Genomic DNA, 17453 nt, shown 5'->3' on the forward strand with positions numbered 1-17453 from the left:
TATAATTTATAAAAAGTAACATTTAATAGACATAATTCGAAAGCTTATACAATAGTTATAATTTCAAATTAATATTTAGATATGCTTTTCAATATGATATTTTGTATTTAGGCTTGTTGACATATAGGTTCGTTTTAGGTCTTGTGTCATGGCGTCTGCTTCTGGGGAAATTGTTCCCAAATAAGGAAAATCTGGGGATTTCGAGGACAAGTTTTGGAAATTATTTTGAAGATTTAAGCAAAATTATATTATTTATGGTCACAAAAATGCCTTAAGGAAATTATATAACACAGTATAACAATAAGACAATACATAACACGTAGTTTAGACTGTGTTGAAGAATGCTAGGGAGAAAATTGACTTATTTTAGGGGAATTTTGATATTTTTTTGGTTTGTTTAGGGATTTCCTTTCATTAACAATATGGCTGATAAAGTGGTAACACTGGAAAAAATGTCTTCTCAGACCACAAGTTTTATATATTTATGTGCGTTTTCAGTTACTGTTGTAAGTATTAGTGTTATAGGTTACTGTCTAGGAGAAGGCCGCACCCGTTTTTCAAGTATTAACGACGAAAAACGGCAAAAAACAACCAGATTATTGTTGCACATTGCATAGAAACACGAGGAAATGAATAAAAAAGGGTAAATTTTTACAGTAGTTCCAATAAAAATTGTCCTGCATGTCAGGGAACCTTCGCAACGGCTTCACGTTTTCCTCAAAACAGCAGCACATCTTTATGAACCAACAGGTTAAGGTAAGCTTCATTAATTTATGGAGTATATTATAATGGTGATAGTATAACGATGTATACAGCAGTACCATCACTTTGGATTTGGTTTGATGGATGTGTTAAGTAGTGTCCTTAAGGGGGGGTCGCATGGGGAGCGAAGCCCCCCCCCCCCCCGTTAGGGGTACAGGGCTATTAGGCTAGGTTAGGTGGGTGTATTAGGTTCGGTGGTGCCCAGAAAATCACTGTGGCCTTAAGGGGGGGGGGGTCGCAGGGGGGGCGAACTCGCCCCCCCGGTAGGCCTAGGTAGGGGTACAGCTAGGAGGATTAATACTACTGGAGATGCCCTGAATCGCAATTCTTTCCTGAACCCGTGAGGGCAGGGTTTGGACAGATTGACCCCTTCAAACTGTCAAATTTCGATCCCAAGTTAATCCTCCGACAGCGTACTGGTACTTAGTCTGTTTCACACAGACTTTTGTTTATAGCCGATAACTATTTTCTTGTGCTATTTTATTAGTGATGGTCCCTTCCTGTGATGCTTTATCAAAAAAAAAAAATAAATAATGTTAAACTTGTTGCTCAACTTATTGATGAATCAGTTATAAACTCCTTGGAATAATGAACTACAGTAAAGTCGTTGACCTTTATAGCCGTCAATGGATGACATTGAACACAGCTTGTGATAATCTCACAACTATTGTTACTGATTTTTGCCTAAAGGCAGGCTACTGATTTTTTTCGTACAACCAAGAGCAGCACAGGAAGGAGCCATCGCTAATGAAAGCACAATAAGGGTTACGGTCTCCAAACAAAGGTCTGAATAGAACTGACTACAAATTCCAATACATTGACAGAGATTAACTTGAAGGATCAAGAAATGACAGTTAGAAGGATAAAAACCTGGCTTCCCTTAATCCGGGTCAGGGCATCTCCAGTTATTTTTCCTCCAAGGGGTACAGGCCCCCCAGAGTAGGTTAGTTGGTTGTATTAGGTTTGGTAGTGCCCCGAAAAATCACTTTTCTCCTCCTCCCCCCACCCTAAAACCCCGCTTCCCACTGGGGTCCCCCATAATTGTAGTAGTAGGTTTAAGCTTACATTTTGTGTGTAAGAGTTAAGTCTTAGTTTCCAAACTTCTTGTGCAATATCAGATGACGTGCTTGCTACGGCTTCCATGTCTAGGAACGAAATAAAATGGCTGGGTAAGAAAATGTATTGTCGCACTGTGATTGGCCAAACGTGAAGACGTCACAGTGGACTAGTTTGTCTGCGGATTATAGTGGTTAGAGGGCTCATTTGAGCAAAAATAAGACACAGTCAACAATAACAACAGACTTAGAAAAATCTGGGAGGAAGACAAGAGTAGCGTGAGTTTGATCGTCGATATTTCGACTATTATTGATTTTCACTAAATTATCTCACTGGTATACCATTATATACATACATTCCTACATATTCTAGTAAAAATAAATTGAATATCAGTGATATCTTCATGCGGCCCTCTCCTAGACATTAACCGTGTTATAATCTAAGTTATGTAACTTTATTGTTAAGTTAACTTATAGTTAGAGGTGACAAACTCAGAAGTTATCTGTAAAATGTAGAATAAGAATGTTGAATGTGAACCGACTTGGGAGAGCTCTGGTGTGCTTCATTCTGTGCCTACTTCAGTAAAGTCATTCATAATCCAGGCTTCTTTTAGTGCTCATGCTGTATAAAGGTCAAAATATGGTTATTGTTTTAGTTTAATACAGGACAAAACTTCTATAGGGGAAAAACCTCTTTTCCTTCATTAAATATCGGCAAATGAACCGTTCTGCCATTGTCCCTTCCCAACTGACACGTGGTGGGAACCGGTGGTTTAGTTGGAAGGAAAACATCATTATTTATGATTTAGATAAACTTGAAATTAATTGCAAACAGAAGGAAAAACAGTTTGTTCCTCAAGGAAATTTGTCCTGAAGGAAAATATAGATTTTTGGGCTCAAGCCGTGGCGTCCTGATGGAAGGTTCCTCTTTGGTAGCTTCCTTGGGTATATAACTACTAAATATTCCCAGAGAATTTAACCACAAGTTATCACAGAATTCTAACTTCTGGAGCGAGTATCCTAAAGGTTTCCCTTTAAGACATCGTATATCAACAGGGGACGCATGTATTAACGCGCCACATAGCTATCTGCACCCCACATAGAGTTAACACTTCGATGTGTAGGGGCAGAGAATAGCTGGGGGGCCGTTCCACAGCTAATCTCGTCCGTGGCTACTTTTGGTACTCGAGACGTAAACAAACGGGCGCCATTGCTAAATGACGTCACGTCCGTCCTCATCCTTCGCTTAGTAGCTTGCCTTACTAGTCGGATTTTTCCCTGTGCGTACTTTATCGACTTGCATCTTAGCCATGTCTCTACCCTCGGCCTCGCCTTCTTCTGGAAAGTTGAGTACAAGGTTCCAGTATTGTTTAAATAAGCTCTGACCGTAAAGTAACTTTTACTTTTCGAGATATTTTATGTTTTGTGGCAGAGCTGTGCCTCGACCGGACCGGCCATTTTATGGCGTCACTGTTGTTTTGCATGCCTTATTTAGCTAGCCTCAACAGCGTTTTCCGGCCTCATTAACTAATCGATACTATTAGTTATTTAGTCTTCATAGATAGGAACTTTATATATCGTGTTTTGATGCCTTGTTATCGGTCATCATCTGACCCCATACCAGTTCGCTAGTCTAGCCCCTAGGCCAGAGCGCCTAACATCGGTGGTCATGCATGATATATTTCAGTGATCCTAGGTTTAATTATGAAGATAGTGGCATTATTTTACAATACTATTGACTGTGATGCAAGTGTTTTCGCCTTCAGGGACCATATAGGGGATAGGTTAGATAGTGTGCCTTTCTAACCTAACCTATAAGTAGGACCCCTATATGCTTCCTTCATCCCCTGCCTTAGGGCATCCCCTCTGTGTAGTCTTGCTCCCCCTACCACGTAAGGGGATCAAGCTCATATCAGAGTATATATCGCTTCTCTGTCCTCCCTAAGGGTGTGGAGGATTAATTTTATTTTAATTTATTTTTTGTTTGCCAAATCAAGAGAGAGACAGAGAGAGAGAGAGAGAGAGAGAGAGAGAGAGAGAGAGAGAGAGAGAGAGTGTTTATTTAAGTTTTGTGAGAGAGAGAGAGAGAGAGAGAGAGAGAGAGAGAGAGAGAGAGAGAGAGAGAGAGAGAGAGAGAGAGAAAGTGTTTACAGTATTGGCTTTAGTTTTGTCACAGAGAGAGAGAGAGAGAGAGAGAGAGTGAGTTGTTTTAGTATTGTTAAATAGAGACATTTTATTTGCTTTAGCTTTGTCATTAGAGAGAGAGAGAGAGAGAGAGAGAGAGTGAGTGAGTGAGTGAGTGTGGGTGTATATTTACTTAAGTTTTGTCAAACCGCAAGAGAAAGAAAGTGTTTATTTGCTTAGTTTTGTGAGAGAGAGAGAGAGAGAGAGAGAAAGAAAGAAAGTGTTTATTTGCTTTAGTTTTGTCAGAGAGAGAGAGAGAGAGAGAGAGAATTTCATTTTTCTTAGTTTTGTTAGATCGCGCGTGCGCGAGAGAGTATGTGTGTATGTGCGTGTTTTGTGTGTCCGCGGTGCGCGCCGAAGAACAAGGATAATTAGCGAATGATTGTTTGAAGTTGGAAAGATTGTTGGTATATTTGAGGTTGTTTGTTTACCTTTTTAGCTAGGATAGGGTGGTGATGAATGTCTTGGGCGAAAGCATTGGATCTCGATCTCGGTTCTGCATTTTTTTTGTTCTTCGGAAGCCGGCTGTTTAGTGTTTTTATGTTCTGAGTAAGTACTGTTTTTATTCATTTTTGTTAGGCGCGTTCGTGATTGATAGAAAGTTTATTGTTTATCTTTGATTATACATACATACATACATATACCAAAGGCACTTCCCCCAATTTTGGGGGGTAGCCGACAACAACAAGAAACAAAACAAAAAGGGGACCTCTACTCTCTACGTTCCTCCAGCCTAACCAGGGACTCAGCCGAGTTCAGCTGGTACTGCTAGGGTGCCACAGCCCAACCTCCCACATTTCCACCACAGATGAAGCTTCATACTGCTGAGTCCCCTACTGCTGCTACCTCCGCGGTCATCTAAGGCACCAGAGGAAGCAGCAGGGCCTACCGGAACTGCGTCACAATCGCTCGCCATTCATTCCTATTTCTAGCACGCTCTCTTGCCTCTCTCACATCTATCCTCCTATCACCCAGAGCTTTCTTCACACCATCCATCCACCCAAACCTTGGCCTTCCTCTTGTACTTCTCCCATCAACTCTTGCATTCATCACCTTCTTTAGCAGACAGCTATTTTCCATTCTCTCAACATGGCCAAACCACCTCAACACATTCATATCCACTCTAGCCGCTAACTCATTTCTTACACCCGTTCTCACCCTCACCACTTCGTTCCTAAACCTATCTACTCGAGATACACCAGCCATACTCCTCAGACACTTCATCTCAAACACATTCAATTTCTGTCTCTCCATCACTTTCATTCCCCACAACTCCGATCCATACATCACAGTTGGTACAATCACTTTCTCATATAGAACTCTCTTTACATTCATGCCCAATCCTCTATTTTTTACTACTCCCTTAACTGCCCCCAACACTTTGCAACCTTCATTCACTCTCTGACGTACATCTGCTTCCACTCCACCATTTGCTGCAACAACAGACCCCAAGTACTTAAACTGATCCACCTCCTCAAGTAACTCTCCATTCAACATGACATTCAACCTTGCACCACCTTCCCTTCTCGTACATCTCATAACCTTACTCTTACCCACATTAACTCTCAACTTCCTTCTCTCACACACCCTTCCAAATTCTGTCACTAGTCGGTCAAGCTTCTCTTCTGTGTCTGCTACCAGTACAGTATCATCCGCAAACAACAACTGATTTACCTCCCATTCATGATCATTCTCGCCTACCAGTTTTAATCCTCGTCCAAGCACTCTAGCATTCACCTCTCTCACCACTCCATCAACATACAAGTTAAACAACCACGGCGACATCACACATCCCTGTCTCAGCCCCACTCTCACCGGAAACCAATCGCTCACCTCATTTCCTATTCTAACACATGCTTTACTACCTGTGTAGAAACTTTTCACTGCTTGCAACAACCTTCCACCAACTCCATATAACCTCATCACATTCCACATTGCTTCCCTATCAACTCTATCATATGCTTTCTCCAGATCCATAAACGCAACATACACCTCCTTACCTTTTGCTAAATATTTCTCGCATATCTGCCTAACTGTAAAAATCTGATTCATACAACCCCTACCTCTTCTAAAACCACCCTGTACTTCCAAGATTGCATTCTCTGTTTTATCCTTAATCCTATTAATCAGTATTCTACCATACACTTTTCCAACTACACTCAACAAACTAATACCTCTTGAATTACAACACTCATGCACATCTCCCTTACCCTTATATAGTGGTACAATACATGCACAGACCCAATCTACTGGTACCATTGACAACACAAAACACACATTAAACAATCTCACCAACCATTCAAGTACAGTCACACCCCCTTCCTTCAACATCTCAGCTTTCACACCATCCATACCCGATGCTTTTCCTACTCTCGTTTCATCTAGTGCTCTCCTCACTTCCTCTATTGTAATCTCTCTCTCATTCTCATCTCCCATCACTGGCACCTCAACACCTGGAACCGCAATTATATCTGCCTCCCTATCATCCTCAACATTCAGCAAATTTTCAAAATATTCCGCCCACCTTTTCCTTACCTCCTCTCCTTTTAACAACCTTCCATTTCCATCTTTCACTGTCTCTTCAATTCTTCCGCCGACCTTCCTTACTCTCTTCACTTCTTTCCAAAACTTCTTCTTATTCTCTTCATATGACTGACCCAGTCCCTGACCCCACCTCAGGTCAGCTGCCCTCTTTGCCTCACGTACCTTGCGTTTTACTTCCACCTTTTTCTCTCTATATTTTTCATACTTCTCTATACTATTACTCTGCAGCCATTCTTCAAAGGCCCTCTTTTTCTCTTCCACTTTTACCTTCACTCCTTCATTCCACCATTCACTGCCCTTCCTCATGCTGCCTCCAACAACCTTCTTGCCACATACATCACTTGCAATCCCAACAAAATTTTCTTTTGCTAACTTCCACTCCTCCTCTAAATTACCAGTTTCTCTTACTCTCACCTCGTCATATGCCATTTTCAACCTTTCCTGATATTTACTTTTTACCCCCGGTTTTATTAGCTCTTCAACCCTCACTAGCTCCCTTTTACATCCACCTACTCTATTCCCCCACTTTGATTATAGTACGATAGTTTAGTTTAGTTAGGAGTTTTCGTAAGCGTTTTTTTCTTTTTTATTGCAGGCCGTAGTTCCTCCTTTGGATTCCTTTATACTCCTTGGAGTTTTAGTTTGGCCTGGAAGGTGGTGTTTGCCAGCCGTGTGTATATTGTATATGATTAGCTTGATGATGACGACCCGGACCGGACAATGAATATAGGAATAGACTGCTGAAATACAGAATTTTTGAACGTTGATGACCCGGCTATAAAATACGGATTTCTCTCACGACAATTGATAACGACGACCACCGCATAAGATTGCATGGTCGAATTGGCCGTACGATAGTGTTGGCCAGTGCCAGTAGGCTACAACTTGCTTAAGGACTGTTGCGTGTGAACCAAGAGGTTCTCTTGGTTTGGCATTACATTAATTTTTTTTGTGTTGCAGAATATGATTGGTGTTTAGTATTAAGTAATTTATTTAGTCTTAAGTGTGCTTTTGGTACTGTGCGTGGACTGACGGTGTTGGGTACATTAAAAGGATATTGTTTTTCGATTGTTGGCGAGTTTTCGGTACCATCACGCACCGATATATACAGCGAATTTTGTGTGTTTTTTTCTATTGAATTTATGATAAATTGTGATTGTTCCTGGTTTATGGCATATGGTGGATGGTTTGGTGATAAGTGATTTGTTCTAGTGTTAAGTCAGTTTAATGATTTGTGTTCTGTTTTTGGTTGCGTTAATATAGTTTTAAGGCTTATGTTTTGTTTTCATTTTCCTTCTGTCCAAGAGTCTAGTTTAAAGTAAAGTAAGGGGAAAATTTGTGTTGTGGGATATTTTGGAAGTAAGAGTGATCAAGGGTGGGGGGGGGGTTGTTTTGTATACATCCCGCTACATAAATTTGGCGCCCGAACAGGGACGACTGTTGAAGGTGGGATTGAAACTGGACTTTTGGACAGGGGTAAATAGGTTTTGGAATTACTTAAAATATTAATGGTATTGAAATGGAGTTAATGGAAGAACAGTTGCATATTTTAAAGGAGGAATTGCGGTTTTCTAATGAGCGAGAGGAGAGGTTGTTGTTGGAGAATGCGAGGTTAAGTAGTGAGAATGAGGAGATGCAAAGGAAACTTAGGGAACTTCAGGGAACTGTAGAGAGAGTGGAAGAGGGTGTTGAGATGAGGATGCGAGAAAATGAGAAACGAATGGAAGCTATGATAGGGCAAGTAATGGGGATGATGAAAACTGTTATAGGTGAAGGTGCAGTCGGAGGAGTGGCTTCTGCTTCTGGTAACGGGTTGATTGTGGAAGAGGATAGGGTAAGTGATAATGGGGAAGGTAGTGATAGTGATATTGAAAGTAAAGGGCCTAGACATAGTAAGATTGGAACAAAGGGTGATAGGAAGAAGGAGAAGAAAGGTAAAGATAATGTGAAGAAAGAAAAGAAGAAAGGTCAGGGTGTGAGTGAGGATGATCATGATTGGGTGAAGGTGGTAAATAAGAAAAAGGTTAAGAAGGGAATAGTTAAAGATAGGACTTTGAGTGTAGAACTAGATTCATTGTATTCAAATGAAGAAGAAGGCAACAAGAAGGGAGTAGACAGTGAAGATAGTAGTGAGAATGAAGTAGAGGAAGTTTGTAAGACAGTGTTTATGAGAGAGGTACCTAGGTGTGAAAGGTTTAATGAACATAGCAGTAGGGATGTATATGACTTCTTTAGGGAATATGAAAAGTTTTGTCAGGCTAAGTATGGGGATAGTGAGAGAGTTTGGGCTAGGGAGTTGGGAGAATTTTTGTCAGGATATTTGTTGACGATGTATGGGGTGATAATGAGTGTAGGAGAGGTTGAGTATGAAAGTGTAAAGAGGAGGATAATTGAACAGGTAAAACGTATGAAAGGTAGTGTTAAGTATAAGCGAAAAAATGATTTTGATGAAGCACGAATGAAGGTGGGTGAAGCAATCTCGATGTATGTATGTCGGTTAGAAACATTGGCTAGGAAGAAGTATGGGGACGAAGGAATAAATGAAAATAAGGAACTAATGAAGAAGTTTTTGGGTACAGTACCAGAGAGTGTGTGTGAGTTTATTAATTTGAAACGGAAGGAGAAAATGAGGTGGACTAGAGAGAGATTGACTTGGGATGATATTTTAGAGATAGTTGAGGATTACGAGTTGGATAGGTGTATGAAAGAAAGTAAATCTGTGAGTGTAAGAACTGGAATGGAGGAATGTGTGCCAGAATTTGGTAGTTTTAGAGATGCTGTTATGAGAGGGCCAATGAGGGCAGCTGATAGTGTAATAGATAGAAGTGTTAGGGTGAGTAATGTAGGAATACCTATGCCGAGAAATGACGGGTTTAGACAGGGAAATCAAGTTTGGAGAGATAGAAGTGCTAGTACGCAGCAAGTTAGGTTAGGTAGTGGTATCCGTGAAGAGAGGTGTTATAGGTGTGGGAAGGTAGGACATAAAAAGAACGAGTGTAGATGGGCATTAGGAGCATGTTTCTGGTGTGGAGAGACAGGGCATCGTATTAGCGACTGTAAGAAAGAGAAAGTGGTTAAGTGTTATCGGTGTGGTATGACTGGACACATAGCGAGTGGATGCCGTAATAATCGTATGAATGTAATTTGTGGTAATTGTGGTAAGGATGGTCATTATGCTAGAATGTGCAAGGAGCAGCGGGGTAAGTGTACTGAATGTGGTGAAGATGGGCATGTAGCTAGGGTTTGTAGAAAGAAGGGATCAAGTCAGCCAGGATGTTCGGGAAACTAATTAATCAGAGGGTTCAGCTGGGTGAGTCCTCGTGTGTGTGGGGAGTGAATGTGATGCATGTTCGTGAGGGTTTATTGCATGAAGATGTGATGGGAGAAAGAGCACATGATTGCATGGGTGTGAAAATAATTTTTAATGGTGTAGAGTTGGTTGGTTTGATTGATACTGGTTGTGGTGTCAATTTAATGTTTAGGAATGCATATGATAAGGTAAAAGAGGTTTGTGAATTTAAGGGATGTAAGGGTGAAGTAAAAGGTATTGGTAATTTGCGTATGCCTGTGCAAGGAAAGTTGCGGGAAAATGTTATGATTGGGGGGCTGATGATGGAGGATAATGATTTTTACGTGGTTGAGGGAGCAAATGAGAAATATGACGTACTGCTTGGGTATAAATTTCTGAAAAAATGTGGTATGATTGTACATCCAAGTGTGAATATGATTGAAATAAAGGTTAAAGGTAATATTTGTGGGGAATTTTATTTAAAGGAAGACGGCAGAGTGAGTACGAAGGTGTGGAAGGGAGTGCCGTTGGTAGCAAAGGAAAGTGTAAAGTTATCGGGTAAGAAAGGTGAGGTTATTAGTGTAAAAGTTGCATGGCCGAGCAGTCTGGGAATTTCAAATAGTGACAAGGATGAATATGTAGTGGAAGGTATGGAAGCAGGTAATTTGGTGAAAACGAGTGCGTATGTATATGATGGTGTTATGAATATGCAGGAACCCAAGGTGTATGTAAGGTTGTTGCCGAGTGTTAGGAGGAAGAGAGTACGTGGAATACGTGAGGGCGATTGCATGGGATGTATGTATACACTGATCAATGTAGAGGATGGAAGATATGTTAAGGCGAGACAGGTAATGGCTGGTAAGGTAAAGAACAATGACGATTGGGATTACGATACGTTGAAAGGAAGAATTAAGTTAGATGAGAGTATAAGTGAGGTCGAAAGGGAACGATTGCTTAAGATGTTATGGGATAAGCGGAGAGTTATGAGTCTCGGTGACGATGATTGTGGGGGGTCAGACCTGCCAGAATTTAAAATAGTTCTCAGTGATGATACCCCCATATATCAGCGTCCCAGGCATTTTTCTCCGCCTATTGCCAAGGAGATAGAGGAGCAGTGTCAGGAACTAGAGCGTATGGGTGTAATAGAAAGGAGTGAGAGTGCCTGGAATAGCCCTATTGTCCCTGTACGAAAGCCTGATGGAAGTTTACGTATGTGTATTGATTATAGGAAGGTGAATGAGGTGACTGTTAAAGAACGTTTTCCGATGAATGTGGTGTCTGATTGTGTTTATAAGATGCATGGAATGAAAGTTTTTACTAAATTAGATTTGGTGCGTGGCTATTACCAGATGCCTCTGGCAGAGGGGAGCAGGCCCATTACCGCATTTTCAAGTACAAATTGTCACTTTCAATTTAAAAGGTTGAGTTTTGGTCTTGCTAATGCGCCTGCTGCCTTCCAAAGAGCGATGAATGTTGTATTGGCTGGGTTTGATAGACAGAAGGTGACTGTTTTTATAGATGATATTCTGATTGCGAGCGAGACTGTTGAGGAACATATGAGGTTGCTTGAGGCAGTGTTGATGCGGTTAATTGAAGTTAGTGTGAAAATTAAGCTTGAGAAGTGTACATGGTTGTCCAGGGAGGTGGAATTTCTTGGGCATGTAGTGGGTGAATCTGGTATAAGGAAGAGCGACAAGTTTGTGAATAAGGTGCGAGAATTTCCACGTCCCCGGACTGTGCGTGAGTTGCGAGGTTTTCTTGGTTTGGTTGAGTTTGGGCGCAAGTTTGTTAGAGATTGTTCAGGTATAGGGAAGCCTTTGAATGAATGGACGGGTAAAAGGAATAGTACAAAATTAAAATGGGATGATCGGATGATAGAAGCGTTTGAAAGGTTGAAGGAAGAGGCCGCAAAAGACGTCACTTTGGCATTTCCGGACTACAGTGAAAATGCGAATATGCTAGAGTTGTATACGGATGCGAGTGGGGTTAGTATGGGTGGTTGTTTGGTTCAAATGCAGAGAGTAAATGGAGAAGAGCAATTGAGAGTAATAGCGTATGTTAGTAAAGCGTTTAATAAAGCTGAGCGGAAGTATTCGACGATTGACAGGGAATTGGCTGCAATACGATTTTGTGTGAAAGCATTGAAAGTATTTTTGTATGGTGTAAAATTCATTGTGCGTACTGACCATCAGCCCCTAGTGTACATGATAAGGAAAGAGTGTGTGAATGCAAGGGTTGCTAGGACCATAGAGGATTTGAATGAATTTGATTTCAGGTTAGAATATGTACCGGGAAATAAGAATGTGATAGCGGATGCGATGTCAAGGATGCATGGGAGGATGGAAGATAAAGAGAGTAATCAGAATTCTGAAAGGTTGCCTGAAGGTTTAGTTGTGGAGCAGAGTTATGAAGGGGAAGATATGGTGTATAAGTGTATCCTAATGGGTTTAAGTAAGTTAATACAAGAGGGGTTAGATACGGAAATACCAGGTAGCGTAAGCGAGCTTAAAAGAAGGGTGATGAATGAAGTGTCAAAAGAAATGGTATATGAGGAGGAGAGTAGTGTACTAGAAGGGGAAGTATTATCAAGGATATTATTGGTGGTAAGTATGTTGTATGGTGTAACTGTATCTTTGTATTTTGGATGGAATCGACCGATGGAATATAGGGCATGTAAGGAGAATGATAGGGAATATATTTTGAGGATTCAATGTAAGGAGGAATGTTGCAAATTGTTGAGCGAGAAGGATAATGGTGCAAGTGACCTTAATCTAAGATATGGGGGTATAGAGGACAGTGAACATGATGATGAACATATTGGTGAAGTGAGTGACAGAATTGAAAGGAGAGTAAATGTATGTATGCATGGTGTAAAAGGAAGGATGATGACATATGTGAATATAAATGAGAATGAATATTGTAGTTTAATTGATACGGGTGCTCAAGTGTCATTAGTAAATGAGTCGGTTATCAGGGAAATTGAGAGGTACAATTGGGAAGTGAAAAGACAGTGTACGAGTGTGAGAATTCATGGAATAGGTCAGGGAAGTTTACTTGTTTGGGAAGAAGTGAGGTTGAAGGTGAAACTAGGGAGTATGGAAGTTGAACATAATTTTATTGTAATGGGAGAGAATGAAATGCCTAGTTGTTTTTTGATGGGAATAGATTTTTTGAGGTTGCACCATGTGTCAGTTGATGTTGGTAAGGGTTTGCTTTCAAAGAGTGGCTGTAAGGTAATAGTAATTGAGGATAACAGTGTATACATGGCGAATTTTGTTGGCATGATTGATATTGCAAAGAGTGAAGATGATTTGTTAAGCAAAGAAGAGGTGGAAGAAATGCAAGGTGAATGTTTCGAAATAAATAGGTTACGTGAATGTATTTTAAATGGTATTAGGGTGGAAGAATGGCCGTGTGATTTGGAAGCGTATAAGAAAGTTGTTAAAAGATTTATTGTTTGTAAGAATATTGTGTACTTTTTGCATAGGGGAATGGATGAAGATATATATGTTCCTGTATTTCCAATGCATGCAGCTGTAAGTATGTGTATGGTAGTGCATGACAGGTATGGGCATATGGGGAAGAATAAATTGTGGGAATGCATGCGAGAGAGGTTGTTTACGCCTGGGTTGAGTCAAATTTGTAGGGATGTAGCGACCACTTGTGAGGATTGTCAGAAGGGGAAGTATCAGAGCATGCATGCAAGTCCGCCTGTTCTGAGGTTACGTATGAAAGAGCCATTTGAGATGTTTGTGATTGATTGTGTTTCGTTGCCTGTGACTGCGAGGAGACATGTGGGAATGATTGTCATGGTCGATCATATGAGCAAGTTTGCTTATGCAGTACCCATCAAGAATAAGAGAAGTGAGACTGTAGCGAGAATGGTAAGTCAAGTGATGTTGCCGATGAGTGTGTGTAAGCCTGCAAAAGTGTTAAGTGACAATGGTCCGGAGTTTGTTGGATGGGAGTTTGAGCAGATGTTGAGAGAATGGGGCATTGAACATGTGTATTCGACTCCGTATATGCCAAGTGCGAATGGTTTGGCTGAAAGGACTGTAAGAACCTTAACAGAAATTTTGCGGATGATGAGTACATGTGATAATGATTGGGATTTATATGTTGGGCGTGCGTTGTGGGCGTATAATGCGACTGTGCACAAGAGTACTGGTATGTCTCCGTGTAAGTTTGTGTTGAATTTTGAAAAGATAGTAAGACCGGGATTGAGTGTGTCCGAGAATGATAGAGATGTTTGGAAGAAAGCAAATGAGAGATTTGAAAGCTACAAAGTGGGAGAGAAAGTGTTAAAAGAAGTAATTGAAAAAGGAAGAATGAATGTCAATAAGGTACGTGATAAGTTTGAAGGTCCATATGAGGTGTTGGATGTTGGTTCTAGTGGGCTGAGTTATGTTTTAGGTAAAATAAGTGTGGATGGTAGTGTGGAAAAGGTTAGGGCACACCACAATCAGTTGCGGAAATGGAAGGAGGTACCAAGATATATTCAGGAGAATGGTATGAATAAATGGCTGAAAATGAACAAATATGAACCGAGCATGTGTGAGGCATTAGGTTTAGAAGATAAGCAATTGGTGTTAGTAGAGTATGGAAGGAAAAAGAAGTCTGAGAATTTTACTGGGGATAAAAGGCGGGAAAATTTTGTAGTTGTAGGCGGGAATCAGAATAAGCAGGACAAGGGTGTAAATGTACAGGTGAGTATGGAAGATAAATGTATTAATACAGATGAAACTTGGATGAGTATGAATGATACTTATAGTGTGTGTGGTTTTTCGTTAGATGAAGCAAGAGAACGTATGACGGACACGAGAATGAAAGATAGGAGAATGATAAGCAGTATGAATGATTCTTTTGTTAAAGTAGAAAATGGTTTAGATGTAATGGATGAATTGTTGACAGAAATTAGTGGGATTTTCGGGCCAGATGAAACTGAGGTAGATGAAATAGTGAATGATATCTTAGACGAGCAGAGCATAGACGGGAATAGTAATAGTACGTTGAATGAAAACGACATGGAAGAAGTGAATGAGAGAGTGCAGGTATATGAAGGCCCAGTTACCCGAAGCCGAGGCCCTGTTCCTGATTGCGACTGGGTAATGAGAAAATAGGTAAGTGTTGTGTGAGGATTTGGCAAAGTAAGGGGGGAGGAATGTGGAGGATTAATTTTATTTTAATTTATTTTTTTGTTTGCCAAATCAAGAGAGAGAGAGAGAGAGAGTGTTTATTTAAGTTTTGTGAGAGAGAGAGAGAGAGAGAGAGAGAGAGAGAGAGAGAGAGAGAGTGTTTACAGTATTGGCTTTAGTTTTGTCACAGAGAGAGAGAGAGAGAGAGAGAGAGAGTGAGTTGTTTTAGTATTGTTAAATAGAGACATTTTATTTGCTTTAGCTTTGTCATTAGAGAGAGAGAGAGAGAGAGAGAGAGAGAGAGAGTGAGTGAGTGAGTGAGTGTGGGTGTTTATTTACTTAAGTTTTGTCAAACCGCAAGAGAAAGAAAGTGTTTATTTGCTTAGTTTTGTGAGAGAGAGAGAGAGAGAGAGAGAGAGAGAGAGAGAGAGAGAGAGAGAGAGAGAGAGAGTGTTTATTTGCTTTAGTTTTGTCAGAGAGAGAGAGAGAGAGAGAGAGAATTTCATTTTTCTTAGTTTTGTTAGATCGCGCGTGCGCGAGAGAGTATGTGTGTATGTGCGTTTGTGTGTGCGTGTTTTGTGTGTCCGCGGTGCGCGCCGAAGAACAAGGATAATTAGCGAATGATTGTTTGAAGTTGGAAAGATTGTTGGTATATTTGAGGTTGTTTGTTTACCTTTTTAGCTAGGATAGGGTGGTGATGAATGTCTTGGGCGAAAGCATTGGATCTCGAACGATAGAAGGAGTCGGTTCTGCATTTTTTTTGTTCTTCGGAAGCCGGCTGTTTAGTGTTTTTATGTTCTGAGTAAGTACTGTTTTTATTCATTTTTGTTAGGCGCGTTCGTGAATGATAGAAAGTTTATTGTTTATCTTTGATTATAGTATGATAGTTTAGTTTAGTTAGGAGTTTTCGTAAGCGTTTTTTTCTTTTTTATTGCAGGCCGTAGTTCCTCCTTTGGATTCCTTTATACTCCTTGGAGTTTTAGTTTGGCCTGGAAGGTGGTGTTTGCCAGCCGTGTGTATATTGTATATGATTAGCTTGATGATGACGACCCGGACCGGACAATGAATATAGGAATAGACTGCTGAAATACAGAATTTTTGAACGTTGATGACCCGGCTATAAAATACGGATTTCTCTCACGACAATTGATAACGACGACCACCGCATAAGATTGCATGGTCGAATTGGCCGTACGATAGTGTTGGCCAGTGCCAGTAGGCTACAACTTGCTTAAGGACTGTTGCGTGTGAACCAAGAGGTTCTCTTGGTTTGGCATTACATTAATTTTTTTTGTGTTGCAGAATATGATTGGTGTTTAGTATTAAGTAATTTATTTAGTCTTAAGTGTGCTTTTGGTACTGTGCGTGGACTGACGGTGTTGGGTACATTAAAAGGATATTGTTTTTCGATTGTTGGCGAGTTTTCGGTACCATCACGCACCGATATATACAGCGAATTTTGTGTGTTTTTTTCTATTGAATTTATGATAAATTGTGATTGTTCCTGGTTTATGGCATATGGTGGATGGTTTGGTGATAAGTGATTTGTTCTAGTGTTAAGTCAGTTTAATGATTTGTGTTCTGTTTTTGGTTGTGTTAATATAGTTTTAAGGCTTATGTTTTGTTTTCATTTTCCTTCTGTCCAAGAGTCTAGTTTAAAGTAAAGTAAGGGGAAAGTTTGTGTTGTGGGATATTTTGGAAGTAAGAGTGATCAAGGGTGTGGGGGGGTTGTTTTGTATACATCCCGCTACAAGGCAATGATCCCCCCTTAGGGTTGCGTCCGAGTATGAGGAACGGCACGTCCTTCCTCTATTGCTGGGGCTAGGTGTCCGACCTTTCCTGCAATAGCGATACGTCTTCCATCCTTCCTAGTTCAGGGTGTAACATCCCTGCTCTAGGTTAGGCTTGGGGGGAGTTAGTTCTGTGCCTTGCTGAAACGATACCCATGCACCGTTCTCAGACAGGCTGCCTTACCTTAGGCTAGGGAGCGTCCTCCCTTCCTTGGTGGCCGCTTTGGTACAGAGCCTCCTCCATAGAAGACCCTAATTCTTCTCCCCTCCCCACCTATCTCTTGTATGGCCTAGCCTATACTTAGGTTAGTCTATACCCATCTGTCCCCTGTCCTACAACTCCTCCTTAGGGTGGAGTGACAGGGCTACCTTGAGCTCCTGTGTGTAGTCCGCTCTGGTACATATACCCTTCATAGTGTCCTATGGGGTTAGCCACTTGATGCGTTTTGTCCACAGGGGTTTTCCCCCCTCTTGGGTGTTCCCTAGCCCTCCCTTGGGCTACCCTGGCTCCCGGCCCTCTGCGGCCCCTGCTTCTGGGTGATAGGGCTAGCCTCTATCATGGGTACACCCACTCAGTTGGGATGTCTTGGGGTCCGTGGCCGTACCCCTACATCCCTCCTTCTGTCTCTTTCACTATCCTGGTGCCGGTCCCTTGCCGCCTCCCCTGTCGGTGATACCCACCTCCCAACCTTGG

At 41.1% G+C, this 17453-nt stretch overlaps 1 long non-coding RNA gene across 1 annotated transcript in view; it reads left to right on the forward strand.

Annotated features, from left to right (window-relative positions):
* The first annotated feature begins 429 nt into the window (after positions 1–429).
* Positions 430–17453, forward strand: part of LOC137619297 (uncharacterized) — a 42617-nt gene continuing 25593 nt past the window's right edge. The window contains exon 1 of the long non-coding RNA XR_011039896.1: positions 430–506. This is a non-coding gene — a long non-coding RNA (uncharacterized lncRNA). The remainder of the gene's footprint in view (positions 507–17453) is intronic.

The sequence above is a fragment of the Palaemon carinicauda genome, chromosome 25, assembly GCF_036898095.1.
Source record: "Palaemon carinicauda isolate YSFRI2023 chromosome 25, ASM3689809v2, whole genome shotgun sequence".
NCBI classification, from domain to species: Eukaryota; Metazoa; Arthropoda; class Malacostraca; order Decapoda; family Palaemonidae; genus Palaemon; species Palaemon carinicauda.